This window comes from Corvus brachyrhynchos, unplaced genomic scaffold (assembly GCF_000691975.1).
Source record: "Corvus brachyrhynchos isolate BGI_N302 unplaced genomic scaffold, ASM69197v1 scaffold1, whole genome shotgun sequence".
NCBI lineage: Eukaryota > Metazoa > Chordata > Aves > Passeriformes > Corvidae > Corvus > Corvus brachyrhynchos.
In genome coordinates, this window is record NW_008237222.1 from 6421102 (window position 1) to 6436414 (window position 15313).

The 15313-nt window shown below is 40.9% G+C and overlaps 1 protein-coding gene across 3 annotated transcripts in view; it reads left to right on the top strand.

The window, feature by feature from the left end:
- CUNH14orf132 (chromosome unknown C14orf132 homolog) overlaps positions 1–15313 on the top strand; it is a 234467-nt gene that overhangs the window by 177277 nt on the left and 41877 nt on the right. For 2 of the 3 annotated variants that reach the window (XR_001860238.1, XR_001860240.1), the window contains one exon: positions 1896–2704. The exons of the other annotated variant lie outside the window; for it this stretch is intronic. The gene's annotated coding sequence lies outside the window, so the exon portion shown is untranslated. Of the gene's footprint in view, positions 1–1895; positions 2705–15313 lie in introns of those variants that run through there. 3 annotated transcript variants of the gene reach the window in all.

Here is a 15313-nt window from a genome sequence, read left to right on the forward strand (position 1 = left end):
TGAACATTATGGAGCAGAGCAAGACCAGCAGAGGGTTTGTAGGATACTTGAGGGAATGGAGCACAAGATATGAAAATAGACTGTGAGTCAACCTGGAGTTGCTCAGCCTGGAAAAGAGAAGGTGAAGGGATCTTACTGCTCTCTACAACTCCTCATGGAAAAACATTGTCTTTCTACTATAAACCTCACCATCTTGCTTTATGGAAGACTTTCTCAAAAGGAATGAAAAGCATTTTTCATTGCACGAGAGATTAAAAAAAGGATTTTTCTTCACACACTTGAGCCTAACCTTGTTAAATTTTCAATAAAGCGAGGGAAACTTTCCTTAAGGTTAGAACAAAATACTAAACCTTGGAGTAGGACACTTGCCACAGCAAAATAATTTCTGTCCCTCTTGTAGGTATTTTTATGCTCATTCAGGTCCTGACTTCATAGGTGATTTCTTTCATTATAAAGGCATTTTATCTGGTTTGATTAGATCATAGTTTATTTGACTTGATGGGTATTATGTATGGGTCTACAAAAGATGGATCAGTTTGGACAGGTGACATAGCTTGGAGCTCAGCCAAAAACATTGATACTTCTGTGAGCTGCTCTGTGAGATGTTCCCTTTGGATAGGCATGTACCATTCCCCTTACCAAGGGGCTGCATGCTTTAATAAATATAGGGTGTATTTACAATATGTAACCAAACATGCTTTTTTCCTCAGATTCTGAACTATGGAGACACAAAGTGTCCTCCTCATTATCTTTGGTTTAGCTTTACTAAGAAGTAGAGTATGTAGCATCTATTAAGAACTATAGTACTGTGTTTCTCTTTTTGGTTATTAATTTTCTTTTAGTACTGTTTCTTGCCCATGTCACTATGCCATGTTTGTGTGTGAGCTCTTTAGGAGAAGCTTTCACTTACTCGATGCTGTACAGGCACAGATAGTCTACTCTCTTTTTCAATACAAACATTTTTTTCATTATTAGTAGAGCTAAAGCAAAAATGTTTTCGGGTATCACTTGTAAGTCCATCCTTGATGCATAATATCCCATTCTAGACTTTGTTTTCAGGAGTGATGCAGGAAAATGAAAAGAGGTCAGGAAAAGCCCATGAGGTCTAGAGAGCGTGAGCTGTGTAGAAAGGCTGACACATTTGTTGTTGAGCTACAGGAAAGAGGAAAAATAAAGGAAAAATGATAGCAGTCTTTATACCTCTGAATTTTTGCTATGAAAAGGAAGGCAATGAAGTATACTTCATTTCAGCTGAGGATGAGAGGAAAGCAATCACTTTAAACGGCAAAAAGAAAACCTTAAATTAGGTATTAGGAAACGCTTTCTAACAAATAATGTAGTTAACACTGAAATAGGTCCCTGGGGAGTTTGCAGATCTTCACCACATCTTCATCTTTAAAATCCATCTCAGGAAAACACTGAATTCTGTCCCAATGTGGGAAAATTAACAGAATGGTCTCTTCAGGTCCTATTTAGTCTTCTGTGTCTCTAGTAGCTTCATCAGCTCCATCAGTGCAGCTACAGGTACAACTCTTGTTCCCCACAAAATATGTTTCTGGGACAATTGGTGCACTGCAGGTTTTGCTGCCACCACAGACGGGGCTGGCTCAAATGCTTGCTAGGAGCTATAGCTCCTTTCCTTGTGAAGTGTGAAAACCTGTTTAGTGATACCTGTGAATGTTTTGCATCTCAAACAAAGAAATTATTCTAAGGACACTCTTCTCAAGCATTCTGTTGAAATTATGTAACTAATAGACTAAGAGGCAGACTAAGCTGATTGTAGATTGTCAAAAATAGGATGGGAAATCAGACAAAAGCCTGGGGGACAACTAAATCCTACAGGTCAGCCCTCTACCTGATAGGTCTGCTGCATTTTGTTTCTTTCTCATTATAAGTTTCAGTTTGGGTCCGAGCTGTGTAACTCTAAGACAGAGCCTCTCCTTCTCCGAGAAAGCAGAAGAACCCGGGACACCTTAGGATCATCAAAGAGCAGTTCCCTTTTGAATACAAGAGCTCTGATGTGAGCATGGTAAGATGACATTGGATCTCATTCTCTGGAGCTGACTCCTTGGTCAGTAAAGTCTCTTTCTCTGTATACCTCAGATGTTACCTCCTTAACAATGATTGACATTAATCATGGTGGCAGTTCTGTGTTATTCCTGTTGCAACTAGACAGCTAGCATTGTTTGTGGATATTCATCTATCTGGGTTTGTCACTGGACTCTTAACGGGTGCATACATACTCTTGACAGCAGCATGTGAACTAGGAAGAGCCAAGGCCTTTTCTGCTTTCTGTACTGCCATGCTGGCAAGGAAGTTGGGGGTGCATGTGGAGCTGGGAGGAGACAGAGCTGGGACAGGTGACCCAAACTGACCAAACAGATATTCCAGACCATATGGACGTTTGGAGTGGTGTCTTTCCAAGATACTGTTATATGTGATGGGGCCCTGTTCTCCTGGAGATGGCTGAACACCTGCCCGCCCATGGAAGCAGGGAAATAATTCCCTGTTTTGCTTTGCTTGTGTGTGTGTCTTTTGCATTCCCTATTAAACTATCTTTATCTCAGCCCACAAGGTTTCCAGCTTTTACCCTTCTGATTCTCTTCCTGGTCCTGCTGGTGGGGGAGCAAGTGAGCAGCTGCCTGCGGCTTAACTGATGCCTTGAGAGGCCACCTAAAACCAGAGACTAGACAGGAGTAAGGGAATAAGGTAGGGATTTGTTTGAAAGGCCTTCAAAGGTACCCCCTGGGGAGCCAGAGGCTATTGCCAAGATGGACCCCAAGGTGGATGACAGGTCACAAGTTCTTCACACTTTTATAGGTGTGGTTCATTTGCATATCAGGGTTAATTCCCAAATTAAAGCTTCAGTTTAATGATGTAATTCCCCTCAGCTTGCCCCTCCTTTCAGAGACTTTAGGTTTACACATTTTGGCCTAAGACAATCAGAGTGTTCTTGGAGAGCAGGCCTGGAGAGACTTTGTTGTGTCTACCTAGCACGAGAGAGCAGAAATTAACAGGCTACAAGAAACTTCAGAGTTACACACTAGGCAGTATAGGATTTGAAAAATATGAAAGTTAAAACCTAAGGCATCATAACCACCTCAACAAAATATTTGCAATGAGTCCACTGGAACCCTTCTGCCAAAACCAATTAAAGAGTCAATTGGGTCTTCTGCCAAAACCAGTCCAAGTCTAATTGCTCACAGCAAATTCAGTATATTGTTAAAGTAAAACACAATGACAATCAAAAAAAGAGAATAAAATAAGTTAATATTGTTATAAAGCAAAAAGCTCTGACATATGCCACCAGAAAAGGAGTTTGCATTTCTTGGAGATGTTGCTCTCTGTAGAGTCATATAATAGTTTGGGTTGGAAGAGACCTTGAATATCATCTAGTACCAGCCCCCCTGCCATGGGTAGGGACACATTCCACTAGACCAGGTTGCTCAGGGCCCTATCCAACCTGGTCTTGAACATTTTCTGGGATGGGACATGTAAAACTTCTATGGGAACCTGTTCCACTGCCTCACCAACTTATTAGTGAAGAATTTCTGTCTCACAAGATCTAATAATATCTGATGCAGTAGCTCACAGGGACTTCAAAGGTGCAAGAGTGGCGTAGCTCTGGCAAGCGGAAGAAGGAAAAAGGGAACAATTTTCCTATTTCAGAACCTTTGCTTTCATGTCCAAAATGATACATCAGTATGTAATCTCAATACCTATGTTTCCTCTGACATTTTTTTCCCTCCCTTCAACTGACATAAATACAGTTGCAATGAATTCTTCTTGGGAAGAGAAAAACATTATCTCCCAATCTATCTGAAAGATGACAGACCCTTTTCTACCAGTCTTGCAAAGTCAGCTTCTGAAGGAGGTGCAATCCAGGAAGGGTGAACAGCAGTGTCTCTTTGTACAGACCAGAGGGGGAAAGAAGGGACATGGGACACTCACATGGATTCTGCAGCTGGCAGCAACCAGAAAAGTGTGAATTTGGTCAGTTTTCTTTGGTCAGTGTCTTTAGAGAGATTTGGCTCTTCCAGATTCATTGCTGTCCTATTTTAAGGAGGATTCTTGTTGCTCCATTCCAGGAAAGAATTATTTGTTTTGCCGTCTGTTCAGCATTCATTACTTTACTTCCAAGAGAAGGGAGGAAAAAACAACAAACCAATTTCTTTCATTCATTTTCCATTGGTTTTAGCCCTAGGGTCAGCTTTGGCATTCAGGGAGCAATATGCTTTGTGACCTAAAATACTGGGGACAGCAAACAAAGTGTAATCCTTGCTGATCATATTAGTAGCTTCCTTTTTCAACAAGGAATTATTATTAGCATTGCTTACATACATCATGAATTCCATCATTGAATTCTGCACTTCTCTATCATCTCTCTTTAATGAGTTCATGGTCTTTTAATTGAAGTGAATGAAGCTGGGCATGACAAGCATTGGAAAGTGGGAGGAAGGAAAAACTGATGTCTGCTCTTGTAAGCAAGTTATTTTGTATTATTTACACACAACACCACTGAAGTGTCTCACTCATAAAATGGAGTGGGAGGTATTTATGTGTCAGGAATGGTAACTGGTTCTCCAATAAGCTGAGGCACTTGTCACAGTGACATTTGCACATGAGATCGCCTCACTTTTTCTGTTTGTATAATTTCATTTTTAAAGAAACAAACAAACAAACAGTTTCTGGTTGTTTCTAAAATCTTTACAATGCACAGACCGTGACACCCTCTCCACAGATGCAGCATTGGCAGTGACAGAGAACATTCCTCTTCCTGCCTCTCACTGGTGCCAAGCACCTTCTGTCTGCCAAGCATCTTCTGTCTGCCAATGGAAGCCTCTGCACAGAGGTGCCCAGTTGTTATTTTCCTTTATGTGGAACCTCTGAAGTAGGAAGGCTGAACAACACCTTAATCATGACAAGTCAGAAGAGGATCAGCATCTGAAAATAGCTGCCACACAACCCAGAACAATTATTGCTCCTAAATCAGACAGATTTTGCCTTCAGATGGGAAGAACATATCGACCTGTCTCTATCTGCAGATGTTTTTCAGGCAGGGTAATAAGAGCTGGATCTTTCTACCTCATTTGCCAGTCAGTGCCAGATGTACTGATGTTCTCTGTGATGTGGGAATGTCCCTGATGAGGATTGGACGGGGGTCCCTACACTTGTCTCATAAAGCTCTAAGGTTTTCTGCTTTATCATGGGCATATGGGGCTGCCTTACATTTTGGAAGGGTGAAAACTCTTTGAAGTTGTGGGGAAAAGGTAGAAAATGTGTAGACAAAAAAAAAAAATTCTTATGTATCTTCACAGGTTCAAATTTAAGAAAAGCTTCTTGAAAACTATTAGCTTATGGAACATTGTCTCAAAGTGTGATATACATAATATGATGCTGGGCATTGTTCTCCAGAGTGATTAGTGAGATGATCCTCTTTTCTAGCTTTCAGTGTCACTGTATTTGTGAAATGTTTCAAGATATGTAGAAGAAAAAACCTATGTAGATGCCCCAGAGGTGAAAATAATGCTTCACAATATTTAAAAGAAAAATTATTTTAAGGCACTTAATGAAAGACATCAGGAGTTTATTTGACTCCCTAGGTGTCTACTTCTCACTGCATTTTTAATTACTGTTTGTATAATGCCATATAAAGATAAAAGAAGCTGAATCTTTGATGTAGCATTTTTGTCTTTCAGTGTTTGGAGAACTGAAATCTCATTATCTTTTCCCAATTGTATTTTCCAATGTGGAAGTCCCAGAACCTGTAAATAATTTACACTCCTTTTGAAGTTCCTTTATCAGCTTCACTTCAGCAACATTCAAACAGAGATCAGAGGCAAGATGAATTTTCTTGTGATACCCTTTGACTGTAAGGTAACATGCTGGAATGTTTGAAATGTGGTATAAATGTTTCAATGGTTCAAAACAAAGTTCAACGTGGCAATGTTCACATGTCATGTTACCTCCTTGCATTTAAAAGTTCCTTGCATCTTTTAAAGAAGGGAACTCAATTTCACAAGTGCTGACACATTAAACACATATTACACTGCTCTGAAAGATGTCTTCATTAGCTTTGCCTCACTGGTAAGCAAAATTAAATGGCTGATGATGACCCAAATTTGGCTCACTTTTGAATACCATGGACAAACTCTGACTGCATCAGAAAACTGTCAGGTGACAGAAACACTGAAATTCAATTTGAGTATTTCATGAGGTCGGTGTTCCAGGAAAAGAGGGGAAAAACTATTGATCTTTATAAAATGAACACAGAGCCTTTCCCTATTCTCTCACCTCAAGTCTTATTAAAAAAAAAATCTACCAAACTGTCAGAAGGCAATAACACTTAATTTGGTAATTTTTAAAATTTCACTTCCTGATGCAATTATAACTCTTTACTATACCTTCTACCTCTTTTCTTCATTAATGTAGTTTTTTATTTTGCATTAGTATGGTGAGATTTCACTGCCTTCACCGATTTCTTTCCCTGCAGAGCCCTCCTACAGACCCCTGAGCTTGGTGAAACCTCCTTTACTGATGTTCATGGTCTCCATTCAGCATTTTTACTTTTTCTGTTCCTTAGAAGATTGAACACTATGCCTTCAACCCAGCAATAGAGCACAGCAGTATCTGACAGTATGCCCTATCTGCACTCCAAATGTTCACTTTAGCACTTCTGCACTTTAAAGCTTACATCTCTTAGAAGATTGGGTTACATGTCAGAACATGCCAGTTATTATGTCACAATCTCTGCAGTTCTGTTCAACTACAGCTTTCACCCAAATTGTATTTAATTCTGTCAGTTTTCCCCACCAGCCAGACCCAAGTCTAAACAAAATGCTCTGAGAAAGGCTTTGTGAAATGGAAATTTGTATTTAACATGGTTCTTAGCTTCCTGTAATGTTTTCCAGTCCACATCTGAGTAGTGAAAATCCATTTCCTTCTCCCATTATCACTATTTACCCTTACTAAGTCTAGTAGGTGCTAAAAATGCTTCAGTTACTGCTCCTTTCATAGCACATTCATGGCAGACCTCATCATGGCATAGCTCCTGCTTTTTCTCCCTTTTCCTCCCTTTTCCTCCTTTTCCATGCCAGAGCTGTCTCAACATTTTTACCTCTGCCCATGGGATATTACTGGGATTTTCTTGTTGTTGTTTGCCTCTAAAATATTCTAGAATTAAACAATCCTATTCTTATTATTTTGTACAGTGGGCAAGTAATTGGAACTCAATGCTAAAACCAAAGAACTCCTGAGATCTGAGTTCTGCTACAAGCTTAGAACCTGGTCTTTGGTCAGTATTTCAGAACATGTGAAGATCTCCAAGCCAGACCCAACCTGATAAAGCCAGCAAGGTGCTGTGCTGCCATGGCCACTCTGCACTAGAACCTCCACAGGCTTGTTCTTGACCCTGAACTATTGAGTGCTCACCAACATTTCTGATTTTGGATGGGCTTGTGGAGAGCATCAGCACCTGTGCTGTAGATACACTCACGACCTCTGTGTTCTAGTTTGTTTTTCCATTACAGCCTACCTATATTTGTAAAGCATGTTGAAGGAATGCTCAATTAACCTTTGTGCTGTGCTTTTATAAGTGGGCCTTATTTTATGAACCCTCTGCCTCACTTAGATAATTCCCCTACCTTTTCTCCTCTGCCCTTTCTGCCCCTTTTAGAGGGCTACTGGGCAACCTCATTATATATTTAACCTCTTTTTCTCTAATGTGTGAAATAAGATGAAGAATTAAACCTATTCAAAGAATACTGGCTCTTTCAAGTGTGTATCAGGAAAATGAGAATGTATTATGCTCTCCTGCTCTTTGAGAGCCCACCAGAGCCAGCTTTTCACAGGCAGGACTCACTTGGGAACAGTGTAGTAGGACAATATATAGAGACCATAGCATTTGGAGAAAATACAGCAGCAACAAGGACTCAACAGCAGCTGTAGCATTTATGATTGAAACTGCCTGTTTGTGGCTTTTATTTTGCAGGGTGAGTGGGGTGCCAGGGATTTGAGTGTCAGCCCAGCTTTTCCAGGAGTTATGCCTGAAGCTGAAGGCCTCTTTAGCAAGGAGAAAGAACTGGCCCACCAGGGCTGGCACATAACAAGTGATCCCCATTCAAGACAGAGACTGATGTAGATAATTTCTTAAGGTTCTGTGCAGTGCTGTCTTCTGGATATTTGATTATCTTAAAAAATTAAAGTCTACACATGTTTATAGTTTTGCAGGGTCATCCCTTTTGCAAACTAATTCTCTTGAGAACTCCAATGGGGACCATAAAATTGTCCTTCTAAAGGCCATATGCCCTCTTTCCAATACTTTTAATTAGCATCTTGGTGATTATGTCATGGAGTATGGCTCTTAAATGTATGTTGACATTTCTTACTCAGAACTGAATTCACATTATGGTTGGTGAATATATTGTTTCAATGTGTCCAGAGTGTGTCAATGTCAAGAAATCAAATGTGCTGTGACGGGGGACACACTGCAGAGCTCATGGCTCTCCTTGAACAGATTGCATGATCTAAGGACAGGTGAAAAGCCTATTTGAATGGAGTAAAAAAGTAGCCTTTATTTCCAGTAGAAATGTTTTACACTGTTAGAAGCTTTTTTATAGATACTTAACTCAATGACAAACAGAACTCAACGACAAACAGAACAGCTTTTCTTTCAGGGTTACAGGAGGCTACTGCAGGCAAAATCCACTCTGAATCGGGAATTCTAGCCTTACTGGCAGCACTCTTTTATTCATTCCTTTGTATCAGCTAATGTAAATTTGGGGTGGGAATAAATGTTTTCAAAGGCTGAGAGTTTTTAATAATGTATAAGTATGAAGCATTTTCTGTTTTGCCTTCCTCTAAAAATAGTGCTTCTTAAATTAGTGCGAATTTCCAGATCCATTATGAATCTTTCTGTCATGTAACATGAAATAAACTGATTTGAAGCCATTACCTGAACATGCAATCTCCAAGACAAATGGTTCTGTAGCAAAATATCTAGAAGACTGTAATTGAGAAGGAGGGCTATATTATACATCCCCTACTCTTATCTACCCACTACAACAGTAAGGGGTCAGTCCCAGGGCTGCAAGAGATGCTTTGATGTCTGTGATAAATGTGTATCTTCACTGAGGAGAGGTAACTCCCTAGAGATTACTTTCCCACCTCTCTGTCACCTCTTCTCTCTCAACTTCTTTCTAGACTGGCAGTGCCCAGTGCAGGCCAGGCTGCAAACACAGACAGCAGCCCCAGCCTCCCTACGGGAGGGGGTTGGCTCAGGGGTGGGCCAGGAAGATTGACCTAGTTTGAGGAGCCAGATTTTGCTTTTGCTGCCCCTTCTGTTGCATTTTCAGCTCCCACAAATGAGACAAAAAATGACATTTTTTTCAAGACTTAGCCAAGGAGCTGGCTGGGGCTCTCTGGATAGTGCTGACTCCTAACAGGGATGAGTGCCCATCCTTCCCTAGGTGGAGACTGGGAGTGAAGTAGGAGGCAATGTTTTTTCTTGTATTTATGTTCAGGTACTTCTTTATTTGTCCCCTGTATCACAGCAATTTGGGTCGTCTGCTTGTAAAGCTGCAGTGCCAGCAGTACCAGAAGAAACTCCTTGAACTTCAGAAGCCTTCTTGCGTATTAGAATTAAATCCTACATGAAGTTAAAGGCCTGAGTTGTTAGGAATTTGAGCACTATTATGGCTCATCTATGTGCTAATGATACTGCTTTTAGAAGAGTTTTAAATCTAAATCTCTTTTGTGAAGAATATTTTGCCCACAAGTGATTTGAGGGTAATATCTGACTATTATTATTCTTGTGTGAGCATCTGTGGGGATTCAAGAGTCACAAAGAAAGTTACAAACTTAATTTGTCTCTAAATTATTTGGCACTAACTAGTTTTATGATGTTTTGTGTGAGTGAGCCCTTAGTATGTTACAGCTGCTGATAGTGGGAATTTACAGCAATCAAAAGGGACGTAATCCACACTAAATTTGTTGGGCAGTGTTGCTGCCTCCTGTGATTACTGTGATATATCAGAAGGTCAGCAGGGATGATGCAACCTTGACTTACAAAGATATTTTTGTTTGTCAAGCAGTAGAAATTGGTAGGTATAAATCTGACCTCCAGGCTTCCATTGCTGATACAGCCAGACCCATTTCCACCGTGGAGAAAAAAAAATGAAAGGAAAACCCAGCCTTATCCTGACCATTTCTCGATGACTAAAATATGTTGACGTGGAAGTTAACAAAGAGTAGAGTGTATAAAAGGAAACTTTGTTATTGTAATCCCATTTACCTCTGTAAATGAAAAGAAAGTATGAGCTTACATGCAGTAGGTGTGGCTATCTGGCTGGACAGATGGCATTGTAGTGCCTGTCTTCTTCTGCAGTCATTTCTGTACTTCTTTGCCCAGCTCCACCTAATATAAAAGCCAGCTGTCCTGACAGAGGGGTGTGAGCTCCAGACTGCTTTGCTTGCACAGGAGTGCCTGGAACACTGGGCTACAGGCAGAGTCCTCCAAGATCTTTCTCTCCTCTGTAGTGACTTACATGCTTACATGTCCTTCTACAGAGACATCTGACTTCAACGTGGTTTGAGAAACAGGTCTGCTTCCCAATGCCAGACTTTTGTTAAAGACATGCACCCAGGGAACCAGGACCTGCTTGGTTCATCCTGGGTTTGGCAGGTCAGGGAACCAAAGTTTCCCTGTTCTGGGTTTATCCTTTTAAACAATGAGCCCCTTCCAATATATTCTAAAGAGGAATAGTACTTGCCCACCTTTGTGAAAGAAAAGCTTTCTTTCCTGAGTGGCTATGCTCACTCAGGAGGGGATGCTGGGTCTGGAACTAGAGGAGGCATCAGTCTGCCACAAGGACACAAGCACTCATGCTTTGTAAAGGAGTATTTGTTTAAGCACACATCTGTGTCTACTCTTTATTAATGGCCAGTTCAAACCACCTCCATTCCTAGTTTGACAGTGACTCTCTGAGTAACTGTCTCAGTACTGCCCAGGGGACCTGGGAAGCAAGATGGGGCAGTTTCATTCCACAAAGTGAAACTGGCTTCTTGAAATTTAAGGGTTGTACTGCGTTAATTTGCAGGTGTCAACATTTTTTGCTGAAAGACCAAGTGCAAAAAAAATCAACATTCAGTTCCTGAATGAATGAAAAGAAAGAAAGAAAGAAAGAAAGAAAGAAAGAAAGAAAGAAAGAAAGAAAGAAAGAAAGAAAGAAAAAAAAGATGCTTCTGAATTAATTCCCTTTTGGTGACTCAGTCCAGCCAGACTTCACATGAAACAGACTGCAGCATCCTTTGCCTCCTTTATGATATGCTGAACAGCAAGAGTCCATCAGAGACAGCGAACTCTGTCTTCAGACTGGATACCACATGTCACTGTGGCTGATTCTTCATTAAGGGAATGAATTGGCCTGTGTGATTGCAACCTGCTGCAATGAGGCAACAGTAGGTTTAAAATGGGGCTCAAAGGGAATAGCATATAAGTGTATTAAATTGCAGCAAGAAACCAATATTACTGTCTCTCCTTAAAGTGGGAACTTAGTTTCCCTTTGCATAGATGAAAGATTTAAATGTGGTATCAGGATGCAAAGCTAAAAATTGGTACTGCATTGCCTAAGGTATCTAAATACAACATATGGTAAGTGGGGCTGTACAGATACAAGCCCATTTAAAATCCTTTTTGGCAGCAAGACTCAATTGTCATATTTTGTTAGGTCTGTTTTGTGAAGCAAAGGCAGAGCTTATGTGCACATGCAACCCAAGAAAGGATTTCCTACTATGCCCCAGGAAAACTGACAAACCAAACTATTCTCTAATTGAGTTGTGTTCCACTGTACTGAAAAATGTGGTCTTTTTAGCAAACAGCTTTAAAGAGCATCTTTGCTTATTTTTAAGAATAATGTTATACAATGATGTCTGCATTTTTAGCTGGGTGCTACAATGTTTGTCCATAGAAATAGCAAATCATGTCATAATCTTTTTAAGTGGTCTAGATATTTTGATGAGAAAGTCAGACACAAGATGGGCAGGACAGCTGGCAGGTCTCATTCAAGTTCTGCATTATCATTACTGAAAGACAGAAGCACATTTAAAATATTTGTCTCACAGAAGAACTTACAGAGCTATTATAAAGCAATTTATATCCAAAATGTATTTTGGGGGAAGAGGAAGAAGCAAAGCTCTGTATTTTTTAGTATCATAATTAAAAGCTTGAAGAGTGGTGGCAAATAGAGTTACATCCAGCTGGTGGCTGGTCACCAGTGATGTTCCCCAGGGTTCAGTGTTGGGGCCAGTCCTGTTTAACATCTTTATCAACGATCTGGTTTGAGGGGATTGAGGGCACCTTCAGTCAGTTTGCAGATGACACCAAGCTGGGCAGGAGTGTTGATGTACTGCAGGGTGGGAAAACTCTTCAAATGGATCTGGACAGGCTGGATTGATGGGCTGAGGCCAATTGTATGAGGTTCACTAAGACTGAGTTCTGAGTCCTGCCCTTGGGTCGCAACAACTGCCTGCTAGGCTACAGGCTGGGGGCAGAGCGTCTGGGAAGATGCCCAGTGGAAAAGGGCTGGGAGGTGCTGGTTGGCAGCAGCTGAACATGAGCCAGCTGTGCCCAGGTGGCCAAGAAGTCCAATGGCATCCTGGCATCCTGTGTCAGCAGTAGTGTGGCCAGCAGGCCCAGGGCAGTGATTGTCCCCCTGTACTCAGCACTGGTGGGGCCACACCTCGAGTTCTGAGTTCAGTGCAGCGAGTCCAAAGAAGAGCAACAGAGCTGGGGAAGGGTCTGGAGCTCCTTATGAAGAGCAACTGAAGGAGCTGGGCTGGAGAAAAGGAGGCTCAGGGGGGACCTTATTGTACTCTACAACTACCTGAAAGGAGGTTTTAATGAAGTGGGAGTCTGTCTCTTCTCCCAAGTAACAGGACAAGAGGAAATGGCCTCAACTTGCACCAGGGGAGGTTTAGATTGGATACTAGGAAAATATTCTTCACTGAAAGGGTGGTCAGGCATTGGAACAGTCTGCCCAGGGAATTGGTGAAATCACCATCCCTGGAAGTATTCAAAAGGCATGTGGATGTGGCACTTGTGGACATGGTTTGGTGGCAAAGAGGGTGATGTCAGGTTAACAGGTGGACTAGATTATCTTAGAGGTCTTTTGAACCTTAATGGTTTATGGTTCTACAAACACAAATAATTTAGTGTTCCTCAGAAATTATTTGCAGCTTAAACAGTACAAACCATGCTGTTCCACAAACAAGGCAGTACACCAGAGGAAAATCAAAAGTGAAAACTGAAGAGTAATCTTTTTTTTCCTCTGTCAAGCTTAAGAAATATGAATGATAAATTAGTAGCTTGGAGATTGAGGACATTGCAGTGATTAATAGTAATTTTCTAGAACAAAATATAATGATGGTTTGGATGTCTTTTGCAAATAGAAATGCTGTTCTAGTGAACCTAAAACTCCTCCAAGTAGAGAAGAAGGTTAAAAAGTTCTAACAGGTAAAGGGGCAATTTCTCTGCAAGTATTTCTACAAAGACTGGTTTTGATTGGTGATTGACACAGTCTTCCAAGGTAATTTAGCCAAATTCCTAGCTGAGATCAAGAATAGGAAGTAATATTTAGTGGCACCTAAAGGAATGTATGGATGTTCATTAGCATTAGTTTCCTAAACTTGTTGAACATCACAGTAAAATATTTGGAAACCTGACTGGAAAATCTTGGTACCAGTAGCAATCCTCCTTGAGCACTTTCAGGAAATGGCCAAAATACCATACGACTGGTAAATGACAAACACCAAAGAGCAGTTTTCAGAAGGCAAGTGGTTGTTCCAAAGAAAGTAATTTCTTCTTAATGTCCCTGATTGACACAGCCTTAGAAAATGGCCAGTGGAATAAATCTATGGACATGCCTGGTAGGGAATGGAACATTCCTTGTTAGACATTTAAAGAAGAGATTGGGTAAAGATAAACCCCCTCTTTGGAGAGTTGCTGGTAGTATTTTAAGCAGATGCATGGACTAGACTGTTTCCTGAGATTCTTTCCAGCTCTGTTGTTTTACAATTCTCATGCTCCATAGAATTAAACAAGTCCAGAAGTCACTGTGGTTTTGGAAATGTAACTATATTTTCATTCTTGTGAACTATTTTGTTATTCTCTGTTGCTGCAGATGCAGTGACTGACCAGGCCACATTTACTATGTAGAGAAGTTTACCCAGCGCATTTAAAATTTATCTGGATGATGAAAGATTAACACTGTTTTGAGGTTAATTTATGGCTTCTGACACACACATCAATATCCTTTCAAAACTTTGGAGAGACTCTACAAAGAGACAATTCCATTACTTACACAGCTGAATTAAAAAATCTTAACATTACATTGTCTCTTAGGGATTTTACTTGTTTACTTAATGGGCCTCTTGACATAAAAGCATTTTTGGCAGACACATTAATAGTCACTGAAGTAAAGGACTGATTTAAAACAGTTTATTTTCTTTCCATCACCTCCTGCTGCAGCAGTGCAACAGTAGGCAAAATAGCATGGAGTTCACAGTACACATGATGAAGCACGGCTTATTTTTTCCTCCAGACTTTAAAATCTCAGTGCAAAGCTGATTTTTCCATGCACTTCTAATGTTGGCATACACTCATATTCTCATCAGCCTTTGTTCAAACCCCTGCAATATGCTGAGGTAGTACAAACACGGTCAAAGACATCAGCCTTGAAGATGAAACTAACATGTACATGTCAAAAGGGTAAAAAATAAACACACAAAAAAGCTTTCCATGCATTATGATGTACATTTTTATTATCCTACTTTTTGTGTTGGTGCCAAAGGTTTTCAGAACCAACCAGTAAATGAATCCACTGAATTTTCATGCTAAAGTGGTAACAGTGTCTGTGAGGCACAGGAAAAAGCATAAGAAAAGAGACAAAATATGTTTATTGTGTAGTGTTGAACAGTAAATTCTGGGAACAAGGAGAAGTTGAGAAGTTCCAACAGCTCAGCCATGAAAAGGTGTAAGATTGAGCCGTCGGGAGTTCTTTTCAGCCGTAGTGAGAGAGGGAGCTAGTCGAGTATTTTAAAACCAGGCTGATGAATTAGCGAGCCGGGCAAGAAATCGACTGTGACCGCCAGGTGCGCATCTCAGAGGCGCGTGTGATGCAGAGGACCTGCACACACCGCGAGAGCCGAGCAGAGCCGCATCTGCCCGTCGCTGCATTAATCACTCATGGTTTCGCCCCCCAAGCACTCGCTCGTCATCGGTTCCGGCCGGCGGGACCCAGCCTGAGGGTTCCGCGGT